Below are 13,480 nucleotides of genomic sequence, written 5' to 3'. Positions count from 1 at the left end.
TCCAACTGGGACAACCACTCGAGCCATTCCTCTTCTTGTTCATTAAACTGTCGAAAAGGTGGTATAGCAGTAGGTGTTGCTGTAGGTGTTGCTTGTTCCGTCGGGCGCGCAGCATTGGCCAGTAGCTGCTGCATCATGTTTAGCAGAGTAATTTACTGCGTCTGGAACTGAGACATCTGCATTAGCTGTGTTGCATCTACCGCTTGCGACTGTGGTGCCTGAGCAGGGAGCATGATAGATGGGGCGGGCATCTTGGGAGAGACAAATGCAACAAACAGACGAGGCAAGCAAGCAAAATAAGGACAAAAGCAAAGAAATTTTCTGCAACGCCCACCAGAAAACACTGATTAGCAAAAATGACAAGAAAGTGTTGAAGCACATAAACGCCCCTGGAAAGTAAAGACAAGAGAGAATTAAGGCTCCAACAAACATAAAATTCCACGGCCGTCAGGTGCGGGGTTTGTCGTATAGCACGTCGCCAATGTGGGGTCCTGCCCCATCATCTCTTATAGGGTGCCTAACGGACACTGATTTCTCAGACAGCTATATAACATTTCAAGCAAATCCATTAATGATTTTTATTACAATAAAGTAGATTGAAAAGAGTTAACTTTGTATTTACAACGAGTTGTCGCAAGCGATGGGCGACATGCAAATAATCATTGTCCTTCGCTATAGACAATGTCCATATATGCAATTGATAGAAGGCACAAGTCTCAGTATAGCAGTTAGGATGACGGCTCTTGTAGTGCTGCCCCTACTGTCCTGGTCTGCTAGTGTCCGTCTTCTACTGTCCGGGAAAGGCTGGAAGGAGCGGCGATTATATTCTCTTCAGGTAGAGGCCACTCCCGTCGTGGTGACGTCCTAGTCAGCGGGCTATTGGCTGAGGTCGTCTCACAGCCTTCTCTGCTCTTACGTTCTTCATCTTTGTGCTGGCACTTTTGGTTACGCAGGAACAGGATTCCTCTCCATTTAATGATCTTATTGGGACCACTACTACAGAGTACGACCGTGCGCTTGCAGAGGGTTGAATTGTCCCTGCAGCGAACTGCTGTTGAATATAATTGTGTAGGCTTCCGCGGACAGAGTCAGTCGACATAAAAGTTTTCTTGGTATGGTACCGCATCATAATGCTGCTGGAGAAAAACCAACGTTTCGGCCACGGTTGCAGTGGCCTTCTTCTGGGTCAAATGGTGCGTTCTAGCTAAGCAGTGTCCTTTACATTTTGTTGTTACTGTTCACTGCGCATGCCATTACGTCATAATTTCAAAAAGGCAGTTAGTTTCATTGGTCACTTAAGGAAGAAGGAGAGGGAACTTTATTTTAATAGGTTATGGCGATGGAGAGAGAATGTAACCTCTGTTGTCTATTGGCTCTTGTGTTATGTGCCATGATTGGTGGTCAGCGTCGAATGAGAAGTTGGCTGCTGTTAACCATCTGCTGGACGTCGGCCTCGCGGCGGCAGTTACTCGCCGGTAGTGCTCGTGCCTCGTGTTGACAATGCGGTCTGTTGGGCTCTGATTGCTGGCAGCCAAGTGAGGCAAGCGTGAGTCCATCCTCCCTGTTCATGTTATTAGGATGTTTAAGTATTCCGGTGGCCTCTCTGATTTTGCGTTTCGTTATAACCGACTGCTTGGCCAACAAATAGGCTTCGCTGAATTTTATTTCTTTTCCGCAGTCTTGCTGATGTTCTGCCACTGCAGATTTGTTATGTTGCCGTGGACGAATATAGTGCTCGTGTTCCCGAATCCACGTTGCTATTGACCTACCAGTCTCGCCGATGTATGCCTCTCCACATCCGCATTCCACCTTGTAAACGGTTGCAGTGTGTAATGCATTCACGTTGTCCTTAGTGGAGCCTAGCACGTGCTGGATCCTACGACCACTATAGAAGACAGGCTGCACCCCAATGCGGCGAAGGTGTTTACCTATTCGGTCAGTAACATTTTTCACATAAGGTGAGCGCACTGTTGGTTGCAGTTTGTCTATTTCTTGTTTATCTTTCTTACTTTTGTTCGCCGGCCGGGGTGGCAGAGCGGTTCTAGGCGCTACAGTCTGGAACCGCACGACCGCTACCGTCGCAGGTTCGAATCCTGCCTTGGGCATGGATAGGTGTGATGTCCTTAGGTTAGTTAGGTTTAAGTATTTCTAAGTTCTAGGGGACTGATAACCTCAGAAGTTAAGTCCCATGGTGCTCAGAGCCATTTGAACCATTACTCGTGTTCGTCGACAACGCTGTGTGGATCAATTTGTGGCTGTAGCCATTGGCTAGAAATGTTGTGCGTAGCCTTTTAAGCTCAGGTGTAATGTATGTTTTGAGCATCACTTAGGCTCTGTGCACGGATTGCCAAATAACGAATGACAGAGTTCTTCTGCGCTGTGTGGTGGTAGGATTGGGCATGCAGATACCTGTCTGTAAGTGTAGGCTTGCGATATACTCTGTGCCCCAGTGTACTCTCCGTTCTACTGTATACTTCAATGTCTAGAAATGGAATTGCACTATTCTTTTCTACTTCGAGTGTGAACTGTATCTTCCCGCGCATGTTGTTCGAATATTTGTGAAACTTGTGTAGCTCCGTTTCACCATGAGGCTATATAGCGAACGTATCGTCCACGTATCTAAATCAGCAACGTGGGCGTAAAGGAGCTGAACCGAGGGCCATTGCTTCAGAGGCTTCCATGAATATGTCGGCTGCCAGCGGAGATAAGGGGACCGAGGGACCCCTTGCTACTGCTACGCCGTCTGACTGCTCGTAGTTTTTTTCCTTGCCATTTAAAGTACGTTGAAGTCAGGCACTACTCAACCAGGTCGCATATGTCTGGTGGGACATGCTCCTGAAGGATGCGGATAGTTTCATCTACTGGCACGTTCGTAAATGCTGTTGAATAGTTTCTTCAACGACAGATTGTAAATGACATGGTAATCTATATGGTTTCTGAGCGCTCGGTCTATCGTATCCCGTAGGAATTTCGTGCTGTACGACGTCAGTTGCTGACAAATACTGCCGTTCCTCGAATAACCACGCATATTCCCCATATCTGGGTAAAAAAGGTTCTGATCTGACGTAGGCAATGTGACAACTTCTCTCGCAACAGATTCCTTAATACAGGCGTAATTGCAAGAACCTTTCTCACTGGAAAATGCTTCCTCTTACTTTGCTTAAACTGTTGTTCACATTGAACTTCTGTTTATATAACCTCTTCTCCACCTGTTAATAGCGTTCCACGAGGAATCACGATATATCGTAGAACGAAATTGTCAACGTAAAATGGTACTCTAAATTTCTTTCCTAAAACGTCTGGCTTACTTGTGCTTTTCTTAAAATGGATTTGCAAACAGTCGAGAAAGTCGTTCTGGCTGAGCGGATCGACCAGGAAACCCGATCTTGGCAGCATTCGAGTTTCCACATCAATCCAGAGAACTTTTCCCATAACTCCGCTGATTCTGCACGGTGTTCTTAACGCCCATCGTTTACGGTTATGTTGGAGCCTTTGGAAGAAGCCTCGTACCACAAGTTCGTCGCGACCGAGGCGCACGCTTACTACCAAAACAGTGGGTTGCCTCACTGAATTGAAAAATTCCCGTCTTGTAATTCATCACCGCCTGAAAACGCTGCGGGATATCATTTCCTAAAATGATATCGAAATCTCGTCTGCGTCTCCTCACTACTTCCATGTCAAACCCATATTTTTTCCGTCAATTGCATGTCGACAGAAGAAGTACCAGCCTGTATTATTATCTCTCACCTAAGCCACTTGTATTATACCACGGCGGCTTCAGCGCACGCTTGTCATGTTGGGATACAAATAAAACACTAATTTGAGCTCCGGTGTCTACTAACATATGGACAGTCTTGCCTCTGAGCTTACCTCCTAGTATTAAATTTGCCACCTCATTAATCCTTGCCTTCTTAACTGGATTCATAGTTCTGGATTGGGACGAGGGTGTGTGGCAGAGCATGGCCCTCGCTCATTTCCCCATTGTGTATTGTTCCACTGAGGCCTCTCATTTCGTCTATCATTTTGCGGAGCATCCCCCTGTGGGGAACTTTGTATCTTGTAATGTGGACATTTGTCGCTCGGATGCCCGATCGTGCGGCATTTTCCGCACCAAGGTGCGCGACAATGCTCTGCAGTAGAGTTGGGCAACATGATTCTTTATCCCGATTCGATTCCTACGATTCAATCTGACATTGCGAATCGATTCCTACGATTCGTTCACGATTCTTTCACGATTCATTTTGCGCTGGTACGATTCTTACGGAATGCAAAAAGTTCTACATCTTACTCACAGATGGCAGGACATGTCTGAAATTTGTCAATGGGGTTAGAATCGAACTGTGTCATGATAAGATATGCCAAAAATAGTTTATTTATGAGTAAACATGCATATGACGTTACAAGTGTCATTCTCTATTGATGAAAGGTCACGTTTGATTTGATTGCATCTATTGTTTTATTTCAGTATGCCAGGAAAGAGGAGTCGATTTGTGCGAAAGGTGGTGCAAAATTACGTGGTATGCCGGTTTGGTTGTGTGGCTTGAACGTATCTAACTGCAGACGTCTGTTTTATAGTAACAAAATCTAGCAGTGAGGCAGACGTGGTTTGGCTCATATCATCCTATGTTTTTCTTTGCTAAGATGTCTTTCGAAGTCCACATCACCCTTGTAAATCATAACGCAGCTGACAGCTCTCCCACACAGCAAATTTAGTTTAACTTTCATTTCTTCTAAACACAAAGCATGGGTATTCTGCTTTTAATTTGTCTGAGAACTTGCCGCTGTCACTACTATTTACGTGAGAAGACGACATACTTCTAAACAGTAGGATTCAATCGTATACAGCGACATTACTTCACTAAAATTTTATATGAATCTGAACACGATAACATTCGAAAACTCGAACTTGAAATTATTAATTAAAAAGCTTTTGTTTGAAGCGATCCGCCAAGAAAAGTATTGGTTAGAGAGCCTATATTCTCTCTATATAGGCTCTGTAATATTGATCTAGTGCGACAGCCATTTAGTGGCTGCACTGGTGGAACTAACAGAATTAGCAAATTAGCAGTGAAGTAATGTCGCTGTATACGATTATATCCTACACTTTAGAAGTATGTTGTCTTCTCACATAAATAGTAGTGGCAGAAGCAAGTTCTCAGACAAATTACAAGCAAAATACCTATGCTTTGTATTTCGACGAAACAAAAGTTAAGCTAAATTTGCAGTGTGTGAGGACTGACAGCTGCTTTATTACGAATTATAAGGTGCTGTGGAATTGGAAAGGGCACAGAAAAACGTAGGATGATACGAATCCGCGCATGTGCACTATATAGGGATAACTCGTGCATTGGCACAAGGGGGTGCTACAGTCAGCTTTCTGCTTATTTGTTTATGGTTTACTGTTGCTATTAACCTCTGTGACCAGATCCCAACTTCAAGCTTTTATGTAGAAGATTTTGTCCATTCTTCAAATTTTGATAAATACAGCAACTAAACAATTTTTTTTTCCAGCAGACTTTCTTTACTCAAGCTATTTTCGAAAGAGATTCTTGGTACTTTGATTGCTTCGTATTCTAGAAATAGAATGGATCAAACAAGCATTAATCGTCTTAATTCAGGTATACTGCAAAGAAAGGTGTTTGTATTCATCTCACGATCCATTGTATCGTGATTAGATACGCCACCAATCGTTTATTTCTGAGTAATCATGCATATGACTTTACAAATGTCGTTTTCGATTTGTATGGGTAATGTCTTAAAATTGACGAAAGGTCACGTTTGATTTGATTGCAAATTTTGCTTTGTTTTAGTACGCCAGGAAAAAAAATCTGACAGAAGTCGGTGAGATGGTCCTATCACGAAATGAATGAATAATCTGTGTGGATTTAACTTCTTCGTTGATAGTGTGATATGAGCCACATCACGTCTGCCTTCGTCCCTTCTTCCCAGTCATGGTTTAACCCAACAACGTCTGGCTTTTCGTCGTCGTCATCCTGCCCTAATCTTAAGGGTTACAGGCCAACAGCTCGAATAACAATGCGTCCTCCATGGGCGAAATGCTGTATAAATAAAAATTTAGATAAGTATATGCTTGTGCAACTTAAGTGCCATAAAGTAAAACGAATAGTTGAGACTATAAGTCAGAACACTAATACTGTAACGTAATTCGGTGATATGAGAGAACAATTACTCAAGAAAAAATGACAATAAAAAATATACGACTACTTAATAAATATGAACTTTAAGCTCTCAGAAAATTTAATTAAAATGAACGGCTTCACAAGAAATCAGATGGTTCCCTAAGAGTTTTAATGTCATCTAGTGTGGATGCACCTATTCGCGTGAGGACTGTCACCCGCGAATCGTCTGATCGGGCAACGTGAACCGGTCTGCAGTTACCGATGTTTACGTTTAGGGAGCTGATGTGTAGGTGAACGCGATAGGCGTATCGTACAATACGGCCTTAAGAGCGTGAACGAGACAGTGCTAGACATACTACAATATCCCAAATAGCGATATCATAACCTCGACTATGAATGAAAGATTTATCCAGTCACACCATTGGTAGCGAATCCCGTGAAAAACATACAGCCAAGAGTTTGCAATCTATACCTCAGTTCAATTACGCTATACTTAACTTCCTTACATGATTCAATACATCTTTGTTTCCACAAAGCACGATATTTCTAAAAAAACAAAAACTCCGCCGAACATTAAAAAAGGAACAAAAAAGTCGAACATGTCCGGAAAAAGCCGGACCGTTGGTAACCCTGTAAACGCGTAATGATTTAATGGCAAGGTGTTACAACTTTACTGAGTTCATAACAATCGACATTTATTCTAGGGTTGGAGCAAATAAATTATACATGATTTTAAAAGTGTTGCAAATATTTGGAAACTACTGTAAACATACTATAATTCGTTGAAAAAGAAAATGATTTCCTAAGGACTGAGAGAATATAAGTTAATGTTCTTTATTTTTCTTCATTTGTTGGCTCTCCCGAAAAGTGCAGAAAACAGGAATGTTTATATACTTTCATCTCTTGAGTTACTTGCGTCGTCGTAAACAGAAGTGATTGTCGTCTTCTTTGTATATGTGCATGTTAAAGTGTTAGTGTTTGTCAGTAAAATGGATCGTGATAAGCGAAAAAAAAAGGCTATCTGGAAATATTTTCTATAAATTAACCCTGGTCGTGCTAAATGCGAAATGTGTTCTAGTATTTATTCCTTCAAAGCTGGAACGACTTCCAATTTAAAAAAATGGTTCAAATGTCTCTGAGCACTATGGGACTTAACATTTGTGGTCATCAGTCCCCTAGAACTTAGAACTACTTAAACCTAACTAACCTAAGGACATCACACACACCCATGCCCGAGGCAGGATTCGAACCTGCGACCGCAGCAGTCGCGCGGTTCCGGACTGAGCGCCTAGAACCGCTCGGCCACCGTGGCCGGCGACTTCCAATTTAGCAAGACACTTAAGAACACAGCATTCTACTGCTGTTCTCACACCCGAAGGTCCTCAGTTGGTTATTGAAGACGAAGTAGAGGGTGTTACTGAAGTAAGAATATCATTAGTTTCAACGTCTGCCATAGTGCCCTCAACATCGTATTCTATACCCTCAACGTCGACCAAAGAATCGATTCAGCCACCAACAAAAAAACAGAGAACAGGACAGAGCACAATTAGTGATTTCATCACGAGACCCCTACCAGTGTCGAAGATCAAAATTTTGGACGGAATTGTTCTGAAATTAATTGTGAAGCAGTTTCACCCATTCAGACTAGTTGAACAGCCAGAATTTAGAGAACTGATACGGAATCTAAATCCAAATTATGTATTACCTTCGAGAGAGACCCCTCGAACGCACTGTTGGAATCAACGTACAATAGTATGAAAGAAAAAGTAAAAGCAAGCATGTCTCAAGCTGTTGCGTGTTGTGTTACTACAGACAGTTGGACTTCGGCTGCTGGCGAAAATTATGCCGCAATAACTGTGCACTATTTAGATGAAACCCCTAAATTATGCAGCGCGTTCCTTGATTGTTTTGCGTTCAATGAAAAACACACAGCCGAAAAGATCTCCCACGAAATAAGGAGGGTTTGTCAAGAGTGGGAAATTGACAATAAAACTGTCCCAATTGTGACTGACAATGTCGCTAATATGATTTCAGCTGCGAGATATTTGGAGTGGCAAAGTATTCCATGTTTCGCTCACACCCTAAATCTGGTTGTGCAAAATGCAATAGCTGAAATTTAAGAGCTGCAAACAATAGTAAAAACAGCAGTGGAACATTTTAAACGAAGTCCCCATGCACTTTCAAAATTAAAGGAAGTGCAAAAACAAATCGGTCTTCCAGAGCAGACTGTGAAACAAGACGTTCAAACAAGGTGGAATTCAACCCTGAAGTGTAGTGAAGAGCAGGGATGCTATTGTTGCAACTTCAGCAATAATGAATCCTGCAATAGTAATTGCTAAGGAAGACTTTGAAATGCTCGAAGAAATGTGCAAAATTTTAAAGCCTTTTTTACATATCACTGAGGATGTGAGTTCTGAGAAACAAGTAACTATATCTAAACTAATTCTATTTTCTCGGTGCTTGAGAAAACATTTTGAGAAATACGATACTGCCAACAAACCTAGACAGGTATTATCTGTTATTAGAAAAATATAGGACGAACTTGACAGAGGTTTCAAAGATTTGAAGATAGAGCTATGTTGGCCGAAGCTACCTTGCTTGATCCCAGATTTAAAAAGCAAGCGTTTCTGTCAACAAATTCGTACAACAAAGCAGAACAGTCTGTTATACAAAAAGCTGCAGCATTAAGAACATCCACCGACGAAGATGCAAAACAGCCTGAAGAACAGGAACACTCAGCATACACGGAGGAGGATTTATTTTGTGAAGATTTTGACTCCAGTGTTCAACGCTCTTCGAGTCAAACTATTATACCCAAGACGTCTACAATAATACAATTCGACAAGTGTATCGAAATTGATTTAGATGGTGGAGTGAACGTAAGATATACTACCCGAGACTGTACCAGTTCATGTTAAGACGCTTGTGTGTGGTGGAAAGCTCAGTTCCTTGTGAGCGTGTTTTTTCAAGCTCTGGAAATACTCTCACAGACTTGCGACGGCGTCTAAGATCGAGTAAATTAAGAAAGATAATGTTTTTGAACTATAATTTATAAACTGTGTGTGTGTGTGTGTGTGTGTGTGTGTGTGTGTGTGTAGAACTTTTTCGCGAACTGAGCCTGAACTGTATATGTTTGTGACAATACTTGCTTTGAACTGTGTTTAGACAAGAAACTTTGATACAGTTATGCAAGTAATCAGTAATCTAATGCTGTAATGTGCATATTACTCTTGTTATTACCATAATTTGTGGAAGACCGAGCTTAGCTCTGTTTCTTTTTCTAAAAACGTGTTTTTCGGGAGAAGCTAATTATTCAAATGAAGTTGAAAACAAACAGTTAACTAAATATAAATTTTCATTTCCGAGAGACCAGCGAACATGTTCTGAGGCATCAAGGGATCACCAATTTAGTACTGGAGGGCAGCGTGGAGGGTAAAAATCGTAGAGGGAGACCAAGAGATGAATACACTAAGCAGATTCAGAAGGATGTAGGCTGCAGTAGGTACTGGGAGATGAAGAGGCTTGCACAGGATAGAGTAGCATGGAGAGCTGCATCAAACCAGTCTCAGGACTGAAGACCACAACAACAACAACAAGGAAGGACATCTATATAAACATAAAACCAAAACCTTAACTACATTCAATAAGTACTAACAAAGTTTTACGAGATGGCGTTAATGTGAAATAGCGTTTTTATAATATAAAATTGCGTTTTTACGAATGGAACTATGTGGGATATAGATATTGTAAAATGAACTTTTTACGAAAGAATGCAACTATGTAGGTGAACTCAAAAGGCAAAAACCAGTCTAAACACAAAATTTCATCCAAATCGTTAGGGCCGTTTTCGAGATACGCGAAATATAATACATAATCCAAGTGCTATTGCTCGTGTGTAAAGAAGGTGTGTGTGTTTTGCATTGCATCTGCAACAAATAAGAGGTACGTATTTATTCATCACACTTGGATTTCGTGATTTTAATCGTTTGTATTGGGAGCTGTGTACTCGCTGTATATCGTTTCTGTCATCACTAGTTCGTGTATTACTCGCGCAAACGAAGCTGACGTCGGCGCGGTGGCTGATGGTAGAGATAGTAAATGGGAAATGCCTTTACGCTCGTTCCCGTCAGCCACCGCGAAGTGTCAGCTTGGTTTTCACGAGTAATATTATGGCTCAGGAACTTCGTTTCTTCGTTCCGAGCTTCCTTTGTTCATGCGCATCCTCCACTTGACTGCCATCTGGCGGTCGTAATCATTCGGCAAGACCCGGCATGATTCGGAAGTTGCCTTCGAAGCATAGCGTACTAAGAATCGATGAATCGTTGGAACTTGGAATCGTCACGACTCGGAAACACGCAATCGTTCTTACGATTCATTTGAACGACGATTCGTCCGTATCACGATTCGATTCTTACGATTCTTTATTTAGAGTCGTTCAAATGAATGACTCATTCACGAATCGCCACAACTCTACTCTGCAGTGTGATTTGACTTGCCACACCACTGGCGCTTGGTATCGTTAACAAAAGCTTGGCACAGTTCGTTTCGGGGCGCGGGGATCGAAACAAACCGTCTAGCTTCTTTGCGGATTAACGCTAGTCGAACTGTCTCATGCAGAGAAGTGCGAGAGACTACTTTTACCTCACTCCCGATCTCCCGGTTAATTCTCCGTATAAATACCGCAATCGTTCTTGCTTTGGCCTCCTCAATTCTTCCCTAAGGTATAACTGGAGCAAGATACAGGTCTGATGCGATCACCAAAGGCTTCGAAATCTCTCCCACTCTTCTATCGGAGTGTCGATAACCGATCTTGGTAATAACTGACACAGCATTTGTTGGAGTAGCGCTCTAACTAAACCCTTCGCCAGGACGTCCGACCGAGCGAGGTGGCGCAGTGGTAGCACACTGGACTCGCATTCGGGAGGACGATGGTTCAATCCCGCGTCCGGCCATCCTGATTTAGGTTTTCCGTGATTTCCCTAAATCGCTCCAGGCAAATGCTGGGATAGTTCCTTTCAAAGGGCACGGCCGACTTCCTTCCCTAATCCGATGAGACCGATGACCTTGCTGTTTGGTCTCTTCCCCCAAAACAGCCCAGCCCCCAGGACGTCGAAAGTAACTGCGTCACGCAATGCGTCGATTGACTCCATATATGTGCATGCATCGACAGAAAGTTTTAATTTTGTTATGTTTAGAAGAAAGGCGTCTGGCCAGAAACATGTTTGCCCTACATCATGGATATTTTGGAGGAATGTGGAGAGATTTTCAGGCGATTATCCAGAAAATGTAGGTACACAATTAAATGCCGGGAGCATACTGGTTACATTAGGCAAATACATGATAGGATCCCTTGCAGCGGCTTTAGAAGAGCTTGTAGCTGTCTGTATTGACTCCTGCCGGGTTTCACAGTTTCATCGAACTGTCTCTCTAACTCTAATTTGTCAAGCGCCATTTGCTTAAGCTGCATTTGTAAGAGCCCGAGGCGATCTACCGCGTTGTTTGAAACAGCAGCGGCTGCAGATGCCATTTATGGCTGCTCTGGCAAGAAAGAGAACATGCATAAGGCCTGGTTACAATATCAGGGCCCAGATTTCTGTAGACCAATAACGTTTCAATAGAGAGGTCTCAACAGTAACCTGTACTACATTAACACTAGAACAGTGGTTGAGTCACTCGTGGCCCAGTTCTTAATTCATTCGTTTGTCACATTTTTGCATTATTGCCTAGAGTGCTGAATCTCTGTGACTTTTTATGAACTAAGGTAATTAGCGATTATACTTAATTTTACATTTTATGGGGAAACTTTAAAAAATAAATATGAAGATTGTCCTAGAACTGTGGACGGGTCAGTTCTGACCCCTCTGCTACAGCGACTACAACAATCGCATTTTTCGTTTAGATGGTGTTTGGTCAACAATCGCAAAACTTTCTTTTATCTCACTGCTTGATGACGTTGCAGCTTCCCAGCACTGGAGGAGAAGGAGAACAGGTTGAAACATGTATGTCCTTGTATGCAAGTATTATGCAGCCACTGCTTTGTTTCATGCAATACGGTTTCAGTAATGCATTCTGTGTAAGTAGTGATTGCCACATACAAACTTATTATGGCCAAACGTCTATGGAGAGAAGAACACATTATAAATGCACTAAATGAGATTTTGGATAATGAATCTGACGGCGAACAACTGGAGTCTACATCTGAGGAAGAATTACCATCTGCTGTAGTTTCAGATTTTTCATCAGAAAATGATGTTACTCCTCAAGATGTTCTACTCAATACTGATGAAGAAGGTATGCATGTTTATGTTGTTTTTATAATAATTATTGTTAATGTTTGTACTGCATAGACACAGAATTGAATTCCAACACTTATATTTATATGTTGTTGCTTTGAAACTTCCTGGCAGATTAAAACTGTGTGCCCGACCGAGACTCGAACTCGGGACCTTTGCCTTTCACGGGCAAGTGCTCTACCAACTGAGCTACCGAAGCACGACTCACGCCCGGTACTCACAGCTTTACTTCTGCCAGTACCTCGTCTCCTACCTTCCAAACTTTACAGAAGCTCTCCTGCGAACCTTGCAGAACTAGCACTCCTGAAAGAAAGGATATTGCGGAGACATGGCTTAGCCACAGCTGCAGAGTGAAAATCTCATTCTGGATGTTGTTGCTTTGTTGAGTTTTTGTGCCAGGTGTGTTTTTTGTTCTAATATACCAAAATATATTGAATATAAATATGTGACTATAGGGACTACCTTCATATGAGTCCATTTTGTTAGTGTGGGTAGCCTACATCAGGGGCAGGTATGCACTCAGGGGCAAACCTATTGTTGTACTTTGATTGACAGGTACTTAACACATTGTTCTCCTTTGACTGACAGGTACTTAACCTATTGTTCTGTTAAGTTGTGTTCCATTTCACCTGCATTTCCTTTTGATTGACAGGCAGTTAACTTTTTGTTCCCCCACCCCTTCCCAGCCCCTCCCCCCTCAGGAAACCTTCCCCCTCACTGCTACAGGCACACTTTCTGGTCTGAGTTATTGTAATAGCTCCTCTCACTCTTATCAGTTTGATTGACTACTTAATTGAATTGATCAATTAATTAACCTCTCACCCACTGGTAAAATCCCTCCCTCAGAAAATGGCTGGAAGTTCAAATTCCATCAGGACAATTCAACACTCCTTTGATTGACAGGTACTTAACCTAGTGTTCTGTTAAGTGGTTTTTCATGTTACCCGCATTTCCTTTTGATTGACAGACAGTTAACCTGTTTTACTCCACCCCTTGCCAGCCCCTCCCCCCTCAGCAAACCTCCCCACTCACTGCTACAGGCACACT

The 13,480-nt window shown here is 42.3% G+C and overlaps 1 non-coding gene across 1 annotated transcript; it reads right to left on the bottom strand.

Annotated features, from left to right (window-relative positions):
• Positions 1-12,558: 12,558 nt before the first annotated feature.
• On the bottom strand, positions 12,559-12,633 carry Trnas-uga (transfer RNA serine (anticodon UGA)). The gene has a single exon. It is a non-coding gene; the product is annotated as a tRNA-Ser (tRNA).
• Positions 12,634-13,480: the final 847 nt, after the last annotated feature.

This window comes from Schistocerca cancellata, chromosome 3 (assembly GCF_023864275.1).
Source record: "Schistocerca cancellata isolate TAMUIC-IGC-003103 chromosome 3, iqSchCanc2.1, whole genome shotgun sequence".
NCBI lineage: Eukaryota > Metazoa > Arthropoda > Insecta > Orthoptera > Acrididae > Schistocerca > Schistocerca cancellata.
Note: the sequence above shows the minus strand (reverse complement) of the source record. Positions and strands in the feature narration are given on the sequence as shown.